General features: G+C 40.7%; 1 pseudogene; it reads left to right on the top strand.

Annotated features, from left to right (window-relative positions):
• Window positions 1–7,098: 7,098 nt before the first annotated feature.
• On the top strand, window positions 7,099–11,920 carry LOC129894471 (F-box protein PP2-B7-like; annotated as a pseudogene).
• Window positions 11,921–12,286: the final 366 nt, after the last annotated feature.

Raw genomic sequence — 12,286 nt, 5'->3', positions numbered from 1 at the left:
TATGTACCTCCTTTGCCAATTCCCTCCTTCCCTCTTCTACATGGGTAGTGCTACCCATAGAAAACCTGCTAAGAGCATCAGCAACAACATTATCTTTACCTGGATGGTAGAAGATGCTCCTATCATAGTCCTTGAGTAGTTCGAGCCATCTCTTTTGCCTCAGGTTGAGTTCCTTCTAGCTAAAGACGTATTGTAAGCTCTTGTGATTGGTGAACACATCAACATGCACTCCGTACAAGTAGTGCCGCCAAATTTTAAGCGCAAACACCACGGCTGCCAGCTCGAGGTCATGAGTTGGGTAATTCTTCTCATGAACCTTAAGCTGTTTTGAAGCATAAGCTATCACCTTCCCCCTCTGCATTAACACGCAACCCAAACCAATTCTGGATGCATCACAGTAGACCACAAAGCCCTCTGTTCCATCGGGCAAGGTCAGGACAGGAGCAGTGATTAGCTTGGCCTTCAGTTTCTAGAAACTCTCCTCACAAGCATCGGACCATTGATACTTAGCCTTCTTTTGAGTCAGCTTAGTCAATAGTGATGATATGGATGAGAATTCCTCTACAAACCTTCGATAATAGCCAGCCAAACCTAAGAAGCTTCTTATCTCTATCGGGAATGTGGGTATAGGCCAATTCTTCACAGCTTCAATCTTCTGGGCGTCAACCTGAATACCGTCTCCAGATACAATGTGGCCTAAGAAGGCCACTGATGCAAGCCAAAATTCATATTTAGAGAATTTTGCATACAATACCTGGTCTCTCAAAGTTTGTAAAATGACTCTAAGATGATAGGCGTGCTCCTCTTTATTCTTGGAGTAGACCAAAATATCATCTATGAATACAATCACAAACATATCAAGATATGGTTTAAACACCCGGTTCATGAGATCCATAAAAGTCGCGGGGGCATTAGTCAACCCGAAGGACATGACCAAAAATTTAAAGTGGCCAAAACGAGTTCGAAAAGCAGTCTTCGGAATATCACATTCCCTCACCTTCAACTGATGGTAGCCGGATCTCAAGTCTATCTTTGAGAAACACGTGACACCCTAAAGTTGTTCAAATAAATCATCTATTCTGGGGGAGAGGGTATTTGTTCTTTACGGTGACCTTGTTTAGCTGCCGGTAATCAATGCACATTCTAAGGGACCCATCTTTCTTTTGGACAATTAGGATGGGAGCACCCCATGGTGAGACACTCGGACTAATGAATCCCTTATCCAATAAGTCCTTCAATTGCTCCTTCAACTCCCTCAACTCAGTTGAGGCCATTCTATAAGGAGGAATTGAGATAGGCTGGGTATTAGGAAGAACATCAATCCCAAAGTCAATCTCCCAGTCAGGAGGGACTCCAGGCAGATCTTCAGAAAAGACATCCGGGAACTCGTTGACAATCGGAACCGACTCAAGGGATGGAGACTCAACATTGTCATTTTTCACTCGGACAAGCTGATAGATACACCCTTTTGAGATTAGCTTCTTATACCTAAGGTAAGAAATAAACCTACCCTTAGGCGTGACAGGACTCCCTTTCTACTCTATGACTGCCTCATTCGGGAATTTGAACTTGACAATCCGAGTCCTACAATCAATAGAGGCGTAATAGATATAAAGTCAGTCCATGCCAAGGATCACAGCGAAATCCACCATGTCTAACTCAACCAAGTCAGCCAAGGTATCCTTGTGATGAATTGACATAGTGCAATCTCTATAGACTCCCTCAGCTAAGACAGAATCACTGATAGGAGTAGCTACACTGAAAGGTTCAAGAAGACATTCGGGAATTTTATTGAATTTACTAGCCATGTAAGGAGTCACAAAAGATAGTGTGGCACCTGGATCCATCAAAATATAGCAATCAAGAGAAGAGACTCGAATCATACCCGTCATGACGTTTGGAGAGTTCTCTTGATCTTGGCGACTACCCATGGCGTATAAACGGTTTGTACCTCTGCTGGTGCCTGAAGCAGTGCCCCTCTAATTACCTCTAGCCGGCGGTGCGGTAGCAGAATGCTGAACTCTATTTCCCCCTGTTCGATACTTCCTCTGAAAATGGTCTATTTGGCCGCATTTATAACAACCAACCCTTCCCGCTCTGCATTCTCCCAAGTGGAGCCTACCACACTTGTCGCATGGTGGCTTCCCTCTCAAGCCTTGACTTACACTGGCATGGGATTGAGAACCCTGGGGTCTAAGATTTTGGCGACTCTGTCTCTGCCGATCATACTTTTTCTACGGCATAGGTGCACTAGCGGTGGATGAGGCATAGTTGGAAGGCCTCTTCTGGAAGAAGGACCTGTGGCCCTTGCTCTGCCTCTGTTCACTCTCATGGCCCGCTGATTTTACCTTTTTGCTCAGGTGTTCTTCTCTGTCTTTTCTTTTCTCCTCCTCTACCTATTGAGCATACACCATTAATCTAGAAATATCCATATCCGAGATCAACAATGTTGCTTTGCATTCCTTCTTCACATGCCTCCCTAATCCGGAGACGAACTTCCTCATCTTTGACCTCATATCTAGGATCATTTCTGGAGCATACCTGTACAGCTGGATAAACTTCAGGCCATACTCCTTAACTGTCATACCCTACTGTTTCAGATTTACAAACTCTTCCACTTTTGCTTCCCTCAGTTCTCGGGGAAAGAAGTGGTCAAGAAAGGACCCCTCAAATTCATCCCACCTAGCAGGTTTAGCATCCTCACCCCTACCTTTCTCCCATTGGTTATACCAGATGTTTGCCACATCCTTGAGTTGATAGGACACCAACTCAACCCCTTCAACCTCCGTAGCATGCATAGCTTTCAGGATTTTCCACATCTCATCAATAAAATTTTGGGGGTCTTTATCAACCTTAGAACCCGTGAATGCTGGAGGATTCATCCTCAGAAAGTCTCTAATTCTAGTGGCAGCAGATGGCTCTTGGAAACTAGAGCTAAGAGTCGGCGAACTCTGGTTACCATTTCGGCCAGCCATTAGTTGTGTGAGCATTGCAATTGTCCCTCGAAATTCTGCCTCTGATGTGGTTGCAGGCGGAGTAGCAGGCACTTGGGGCGCCTCCGCATACCTCGTAGGTCAGCCTCTATCCCTTGCTGGGAGTACCTCAGACTGAGGTATCTCTGCATTTTTGGCAGTTCTCTGGCTGGCAGTACATTTTGGAGGCATTATCTGTAATGTATAAATGCACGAATTATAAGGGAAGTTTTATAGAGTTTAACTCTATCGCACGAATTCCAGAGTATGAAAGAACTGAAACAATTTCTTATGTCCTATAGCCTCCTGCTTATAAGTGTGGTGCACAACACACCCATACGCAAGACTCTACTAGACACGGCTTCATAGATTCCCTAAGACACTTGAACTCTTTGCTCTAATACCATATTTGTCACGCCCCGGGAGGGTACCCTAGATGTGACCGGTACTCGAAAGCCATTTCTGACCTTCCAGCGAACCACCTGAATCAGTCACTTCATCATTCAGTCATATACACACAAAGTAGGGTTCAATCATAAATATATTATTCACAATATGGGGGCCGAAGACCAAACATGTTCAACTCAACAAAACAAGTAAAATAGGACTTCTCAACAATAGCAGTCCAACCTTCCCATACTCTAGTCTATGAAGCTTCTATCAAAGTCTAGAAGGTGCCAATGACAAGTCCATGGCTACCAACAATCCAAAATAAAGGAAGCGATAATAAAACTATACAAGAAAGCTCAACATCCTCCGGAAAACTAGGAGGACTCACCAACTGGCTAAGAGTGTATGTAGATCTTCAACAGAGTGCTGATTGATGATCTCTAGTACCTGTCTCTGCATCATGAAATAATGCAGGCCAAAGGGCGTCAGTACATGGAATGTACAAGTATGTAAAATGGCCGAATGAAACAACATCAAGAAGACATCAATATCAACTCAGGACCTCAACTCATATATACATGACAACTCACTCAAGTGTCCTAAGTCTAACAAGAATAGTTTAGATGGGACTAACTCATAAGCCACTCAACTCAACTGAATCGGAGTACTAGCAAGACCTAAATGGGAGTTTCTCTTATCCGACAACCATCACCTATGAGCTGGTGATAATACAATAATCAGACGTTGTTGCCACGTCCGTCCATACCTTGCCAGGGCATGAACGCCTCCCTAATCATGGATGCCATCGATTAGTCAAGTCCTATCATTTCAGGATAAATAAATGGGAAACATCCGACTTTAATGGTTCGATCCCATGGAAAGCATCCGACTTTAATGGTTCCATCCCTACCTACGTTGGCGGCGTAGTTCCTGGTGTTTGAGTACGGACTATACTCTCGCCCGCCTCAGTGCTCGATACTCCTCCCATGACTCTATACTCATAAGACTTCCTCCAATCATCTCAAACAAGCCCTCACAGCTAGTTTTATGTGGGACATTGCCAACTCATCAACTCCATTCTCATTTCAACTCAATTAAGTCATAATGGCAAGTTCCATTTAGGACCTCGTCCACTCGTAAGTTCTATCCCCCAATTAAATCAACCAAGCCTCATTTAGGTAAGCATTTATGATATCTCCTCAAGACTCATCACAATTCTATGACTTTAACTCAGCAACACAAGTGGAATAACACATTCAAGAAAATTGACTTATGCAACATAATCACATGGCTAAAGAGATCAATAAAACATAACAACAAGTTATCTCCATCAACTCATACTTACATGAAGGTCTTAGGAACATTCTTAGCTCGAAAATATCAACACATATAGCATCAAGTAAATAGGGGACAAAACTCATTCAACCATAAACCATACCAAGGAACTCCATTTTCATGAATATCTAACCTCAAAGCAAGAGTAGGTCACATGGGTGGACTTAACCCATGTTTTGGATAGCCTTACATACCTTAGTGAATACTTGAAGAAAACCTTGTGGTTGGGTCTTCAATAGAGAACTCAAACCTTGAAGCTCTTGGAACTCTTCTGGTTGGAGGAGGATTTTGGAGAGGAAGAAGAAGAGAGAGAGAGAGAGAGAGGTTTCTAGGGCTTTTAGAGAGAGAGAGTAAGGCTATAAAATGTGTTCCCAAAAGACCAAGGGTAATACATATATAATTTGGGTAAGTTACCAAATTGCCCCTCCTCAAAAGTTCTGAAAATAGGTCAAAAATGCACCTAGCGCGATAGTGGCGCATCGCACCATTGCAGCGCCAGGCTGATTATGCCTAAAACCTGTACACCTCGCAATGGCACACCGCGCCAAGGACCAAACTAATGAGGCATATTTCTGGCGCGATAGTGGCGCGTTGCGCCCTTAAAGCGCCAAGGCCAATATTTTCTGGGTTCTGGAAATTGGCTTGAAAAACCCTGCACACCATTTAGTGGCGCACCGCACCAGAGCCCAAACTACTGAGGCATATTTATAGCGCGATAATGGTGCGTCGCGCCACTGCGGCGCCAAGCCCAGATTTCTAGTAGTTGAACCCCAGGCCTGAAATTCCTGCTGTGCTAGTTCATCTTAGGATCGTCATATCTTTCGACTCCGAACTCCAAAAATTACATTCTTAGTGGAGTTGGAAAGAAGACTCGATGACCATTAATTTAATAGGTCATGGGCCACCCAGATCGTCATATATCAAAAGATAGGGTCGTTAAAAGTCAACCCCTCATGCAAACTCCTCCTCAAACTTAGCCACGACGAACCTTTTTGGTCTTAGCTCGATCCTAGGCATCCTCCGTGACCCCACACCACCTCCAACACTTCTCAATTACTTGGGGACTCATCTCAACTCAAGCACATACTTTTAAATAATTAGGTTCGACCCGGCATGATACAAGAAGGGTCCGAATCCTAGGGAAGAATTTTTTTGAGGGGTGTTACACTAAAATCGCCTAATTTCTCAGGGACTCATCTTAACTCATGCATATACTTCACAATACTCGAGTTCGACCCTACCCGTTTACAAAAAGGGTCCGAATCTTAGGGAAAATTTTTGAGGGGTATTACAAGAACCCATAATGTCTACTCAATCAAAGTCTAGTGCTTAAGATATTTTCCCTGATCCAGCACCTACACGATCACCCATGGAGAATGATGAGGAGCAAGACGAAGTACCAAAAACAGAACAAGAGGAGGAAGAAGGAGATATTGAGCAGGGGGAGACTCAATCCTTTTCATCAGAAGTTGCAGGACCATCACAAGAGATAGATAATGATACACCTTTTGAAATTTAGAGTCCACGGGTTCGTAGATCTGAATGCGGTAGGATTCCATCAACCTAATATTCAAACTCAGAGTATATTCTGCTTATAGAAAATGGGGAGCCAGAAAATTTCCAGAAAGCTATATCTCATTAAGACAATAGTAAATAGAAGGGTGCAATGCAAGATAAGATGGAGTCTTTGCAGAAAAACCACACGTATGAGTTGGTTGATCTTCCAAAAGGAAATAGGGTACTGAAGAACAAATGGATATTCAAGCTCAAGAAAGATGAAAGCGGAAAGGTGGTGATACACAAAGCCCGGTTGGTGGTTAAAGGATTTCTTCAGAAGAAAGGAATTGACTTTGACAAGATATTTTCACCAGTTGTGAAGATGGCTTCAATCCGTATCATTCTTGGATTGGTAGCCAACTTGGATTTAGAGCTTGAGCAGATGGATGTAAAAACAATATTTTTTCATGGTGATCTACATGAAGAAATCTACATGGATCAGCCAGAAGGATTTCAGGTTCCAGGGAAAGAGAACCTCGTTTGCAAGTTGAAGAAGAGTCTGTACGGACTCAAGCATGCGCCTAGGCAGTAGTACAAAAAGTTTGACTCATTCATAAGGAGTCAAGTATACAGGAGAACCGCTACAGACCAGTGTGTTTATATCCAGAGATTTTGAGATGGAAGTTTTGTTGCACTACTACTATATGTAGACAACATGTTGATCGTTGGACATGATGCAACAAAAATAAGCAAGCTGAAAAAGGAGCTCTCCAAGTACTTTGATATGAAAGACTTAGGAGCAGCCCAACAGATATTGGGGATGCATATAATTCGAGACAGGAAGGATCGGAGGTTATGGCTATCTCAGAAGAAGTATGTTGAACGGGTACTTTAAAGGTTCAACATGTACAAAGCCAAACCGGTTAGCATTCCATTGGGAAATCATTTTAAGCTGAGCAGAAGATCGTGTCCCTCATCCAAGAAAGAGATAGAGGAGATGTCAAAGGTACCATACTCTTTTGCAGTAGAAAGCCTAATGTATGCTATAGGAGTTGTGAGTCGATACCTTTCCAATCCTAGAAAGGAACATTGGGAAGCAGTCAAGTGGATTCTAAGGTACCTTAAGGGTACATTAAAGATGTGTCTATGCTACGGGGGAGCTGACCCAGTGTTGGAAAGCTATACAGATTCTGATATGGCTGGAGATCTTGATGGTAGAAAATCTACATTAGGATTTCTTTAAACTTTTACAGGGGAAGCTGTGTCATGGAAGTCAAGATTGCAGAAGTGTGTTGCTTTATCCACAACAGAAAATAAGTATATTGAAATAGCGGAAGCTGGTAAAGAAATGTTGTGGCTAAAGCGGTTTCTAGAAGAATTGGGAATTAAACAAAAGGAGTACAAGATACATATTGATAGTCAGAGTGCTCTGGACTTGAGCAAGAACCCGATGTATCATTCTCGCACAAAGCATATCGACACTCGTTATCATTGGATACGAGAAGTGATGGACAAACAACTATTGAGATTAGTGAAGATCCACATGAAGGAGAATCCTGCAGATATGTTAACAAAGATGGTTCCTCGAGAGAAGCTACAATTATGCAGAGACATAATTGGGATGGATTGCAGATGACAATCATTTCAGATGCAGCTAGAGGGGGAGAATTGAAGGATACTTTCAGCTACCTGCCTCCTTGCCTTTTTGACTTTGGAGGACAACAACAAAAAACATTTCGGTGGATTCCTTTGAACTTGCAGCAACTAGCCAAAACATCTTTAGGTGGGAAATTTCCTTGTTGAAATTGTGAGTCAAACTATAGCTATAAATAAGAGCCTTGTAAGAGCTCTTATCATCAGCAAATTAGCAACAATAACCAGTGAGTTAATAGCTCCAAAAAGAGAGCTTGAGAGTAGTTGTTTGAGAGGTTTTTGTATAGAGTTTGGGTATACTCTTGTAATTCTATTCTTGTGAGTAATAGAAGATTTTTCCTCTTAAATACTCTCTAGTGTTCATAAAAAACACAACACATTTTAAGCAATCCTCGATACTTTGTAATCAACTTGATGTTTGGGCACTTTATGAACCTCTTCCTTCTTTGAACTTCTCCACTCACTACTCTTTGAATCTTCTTCAAAGGTAGTATTCACCTTGATATAGTTCACCTCTTCTAGTGTTGCATTTATGAACTTGGTGTTTGGGCATTTAAGTCATGTAGACCTCCTTAGAAGTGTTTATGGTGCTTCTTGGACTTCTTCTTGCAACACATTTAGAGTTACACGAGCTCCAGGTTGCCATGACATGTTCGTGTGTTTGTGTGTGGAGATACCTCTGATGTAGGTAATTTGGATTTTTCTCTGCCTCTTGGTTAGTTTCAATTTCTTCTTCTTTGAGCTTAGCTTGCTATGTTTGCTCAAGTGCTATTGAGTTTGGTAGGGAGAACTCTATGACCACTACATTGACACTACCATATTTCTTGACACATATGTTCAATTATCTATGCGGATACATTTGATTCTCCAGCCAATATCATTTTTCACAGTATGTTGGACTCTTTAAATATCTCAAATACTTCTAACTTCTCCTTTATAGGTGAATCCGTACACTTTTCCCCAAAATGTCTCACATTTATAATATCTTTACACCTTAATAAAATATAGGTTCTCGACTTTATTGGCAGATTCAACAATATATATTTCATGTTATCAAAAAAAATGAATATTCTCCTTTTCTTAGAAGGACTATGCTTGACTTAGCTCATATCTGTCCCCACTAGTACATATATACTCAATTTTTCCTAGAGTCCCATTAATATAGCTGAATCTGACACAGTTTGGGAGATTTTTTGCCTTGTGATTATCAATAAATTATCAATATATTCAATATATCTGAATCTTTTTGGTTTATTCTTCCAAGAAAGAACTTTGTTTAGTCTCTGCAAATCCCCAATTCTCCTTCATGGAAGCAAACTGTAATATCAATCTTTTCCTTATACTTTTTCCGTCCCAAAATATTTGACACATTCGTTTTTTAAGAATTAATTAGACTAATTTTTATGGAAGATAAATTTTACGGCCTTAGTATTGCTACTAGAGTTGTTACATTTGTTGATTTTGAGAGTGACCATGAAACGGAGCAACGAGCTAAAGTTGTCATTTTTCTGGATGAGGACCTAGAGTGACACTACCCTTGAAAAGAGGTGATGGATGGATGGATGGAACTAAAAAATGGGAAACTTTCTCAATGATACAGGAGAAGATGGAGATGTTGAAGCGCAAGTGATGAAGATTAAGCATCGCAATGGAAAAGGCGGCCTCATTGTTCGGAAATTCTCTCCTTCACATCGCCGAAAGATGCAGCTAGGTATTCAGCTGTCTCACAAACATTGTCTGCAACAGAATCCGACGTCGTCTGGGAGGCATTTTTTCCATCTGATTATCAACAGATTATTTCTAGATCAGGCTCTCTAAGGGTTTTTCCTTCCAAGAAACAACTTTACTTCAGTCTCTGTAACTCTTCGATTCTTTTTGATCGAGGCAAATTGGTATAAAATCTGATTTAGTGGTAAGATCACAACGTCACGAGCTCGAACACGCTGTCACCCGTGACGGAGCGACTTTTATCTTAGGGGTGCCAATTTATGCCCTATTACTGGATATTTAGATAGTTAAAATAAATTGTGTGTGTATACACTGTGTGTCGAATTTTCTTGACTTTTCTTGTAGGTTTACTTCTCTATATTTTGAATTTTCTCAGTGAAAATTCTAACTCCATCCACTAGATATCAAAAGGCCTACAATTCAGTGATGACTGAGAGATCAAATGTGTCAGATCTTTCTAAGATTTTTATTTTAGTTGTGATGAATGTGTTATTTTCGTGAATACAAGAAAATTCAATTACTGACAGTGAAAAAGGTTCTTATGTCTATGATTGTGTAGCATGTATGAGTAGTACAGTGGAAGCCGTGTCTAGTGGGTCGGGTCTGCTCGTGACTGGCCCAACCCCCTGATAACAATCAGGCCAATGAATGGCTTGTCCCATTCATAAGGGTTGTTAGGTGGTCTGGATCTATCCAGGTCGCCTTTTACTTATCTAGTCATGTCAAGTGAGTGTGGTTGGCCCGTTGTGATCCCAATCAGACATAGTAATAGTGATTTAGTGCCTTTTTTGGCAGTTGAGAAATATCATGAGTTAACTAGCACACAATCACAAATAAAGAAAATAGGGAAGAGAAATAACACAGGATTTAACGAGGTTCGGCTAAGCTTAAACCTCTCAGCAATAGCATAGAGTTTTTCACTATAAAAGAAAAAAAGAAGTCTACAATTCTGTAGAATCTCCAACTGCATCCTCTATATATAAATTTCAAGTAGTCTCAAACTTATAAGGACAATATATTCCTTTTCAAATCTATTAGGACAAAGGTTGTCCTAAACCAATAAAGATTATGAGCTTCCTTAATATGCAAGGGGTAAATTCAAGACATAATTAACATCGGCCTTTTTGACTTGTTTTTTAAATCCTAATTTTGTTATCTGTGATTTGATCTATCAAATAGAGTTTTTCACAGGATAAGGAGACGGGGAAGAAATGTTTTATGGTTGCAGCACAAGAACTTGTTAAATGGGGTGGTACACCAAAGGATTGGGAATGGTCGTCTCACCCAGACTCCAGGTAATTTTGCGGTTCCTTTCCACATACTTACTCTTATTTTTGAAAGAAACTACTTTATTAAATATAATTACTGAAAGAAACTACTTTATTAAATATAATTACTGAGAAAGTGTAAATTTTTTGTAGATTTTGTGTAGTGGCTAAATTTAATCGGATGTGTTGGCTTGATATCTGAGGCAAAATTGAAACTCGAATGTTGTCAAAAAGAACCACTTATTTTGCTCATCTAGTGTTCAAATTGGATGATGGATTTTATGGACTTAGAACTGCTAAAGCAGTTGTTAGATTTGTCGATTCTCAGAGCGACCATGAAACAGAGCAACGAGCTAGAGCTGTCCGTTTTTCAGGATGAGGACCTAGAGCAACGCTGCCCTTGATAAGAGGTGATGGATGGATGGAATTAAAAATGGGGATCTTTTTCAATGATACAGGAGAAGGCGGAGATGTTGAAGCGCGATTGATGAAGATTAGGCATCTCTGTAAGAAAAGCGGCCTCGTTATTCAAGGAATTGAGTTTATGCCAGAATGAAGAAAGATTGTACAATGATCCCATCATAGCTTATGTTTTTTTTTTACATAAACAGTGATATTTTGTACTTTACTTCAAGATTGTAGAAATGTTTCAACAAGTTTTTTCCTTGGTCTGTACTATGAATAGAACAGTGTTTACATTATTATCTAAATAAACCTAGAAAAGTAAAACAAAAGAGATGATTTGGCCATGTTCTTCTTGATTTTCGATGCCCTGAATTATACGTGTGGTGGGAGATGAAATGGTAAGGGTTATTTCAGGAGGACAAAAGAACCAGGTGAAATGCTTGTTGGACCGTCAAAGGCTTTTTTCATGGATAGTTCCACCACTTATTGAATCGTGAATTCTCTAAGGCAAACTGTTCAAATCTTGAAGGGAACTGCTGTGATATCTCTCTTGCAGCCAGTGCCAGAGACCTACCATTTGCTTGATTGTATTCTGTTATCAGATGGTTTAATTGTCTATCAGGTCCCTCGAGAAGACGTCATTGGCTTCTTTGAATCCATGGGTTTAAATGCCCTGAAAGAAAAGGCGTCACCACAACAAAAGAGAGATTTAGAGCCTTACCGGTTTATCATATCAAAAGAATTTGTTGAAGCATATCAAGCATTTCATGTTGGGCGGAAACTTAGGGATGAGGTATATTTGGTCATTTATATGTCTGCAGTAGCTCTTGCTTTGCTTAAATTGTTAACTATCGTGGTACTAGATAGGCTTTGGCGCACTTCTTGGATTCACAATCATGTTTAACATCTGCTACAGCATTGCACTCGCTTACCTAAAACGTGAGTATAGTGAGGGTCAGAATAAGAAAAAAGGAATGGTTCTTCCATTTGAACCGCATTCCATCACCTTTGATGAAGTTAAGTATTCTGTCGACATGC

The sequence above is a fragment of the Solanum dulcamara genome, chromosome 1 (assembly GCF_947179165.1).
Source record: "Solanum dulcamara chromosome 1, daSolDulc1.2, whole genome shotgun sequence".
Lineage (NCBI taxonomy): Eukaryota > Viridiplantae > Streptophyta > Magnoliopsida > Solanales > Solanaceae > Solanum > Solanum dulcamara.
This window is presented reverse-complemented; position numbering and strand designations above follow the sequence as displayed.